Consider the following 579-nt stretch of genomic DNA (forward strand, 5'->3'; position numbering starts at 1 on the left):
CTATATACATACATTTTCTCTCACATTCAACCCTCTAAGAGCATATTAATATGATGGTCTAGCTATTAATATAACCACCCATTTCGAGGGCGGCGAGACACAGGTGAACACGAATCATTGCCTCCGCCTTAAATCCCCTTTGCAAGGGTGAACTGGTCATTGCAGATGTGAACTAGTTATTGCAAGGGTGAATTGGGTATTGCAAGGGTGGAGTAGACATTGCCAGAGTGCATTAGTTATTGCAAGGGTGAATTGGGTATTGCAAGGGTGGAGTAGACATTGTAAAGGTGAACTGGTTATTGCAAGGGTGAACTAGACATTGCCAGAGTGCATTAGTTATTGCAAGGGTGAAGTTGTCATTTCAAGGGAACTAGGCAAGGGTGAACTAGTTATTCCAATGGTTACCTAGTATTGCAAGGATGAATTAGGTGTGTTTGTATGTTTCTTATTTTCGTAATAGCATATAATCGTCGCTATTCTGTTGTATTCTTTATCAACATTATCCCCTACCCAACCTTTTCCTCCATTCAGTAGTTGCTTCAACAGAAAGCAAAAACGCAATTAAGACCCTCCCCCCCC

Source organism: Penaeus monodon, chromosome 32, assembly GCF_015228065.2.
Source record: "Penaeus monodon isolate SGIC_2016 chromosome 32, NSTDA_Pmon_1, whole genome shotgun sequence".
NCBI classification, from domain to species: Eukaryota; Metazoa; Arthropoda; class Malacostraca; order Decapoda; family Penaeidae; genus Penaeus; species Penaeus monodon.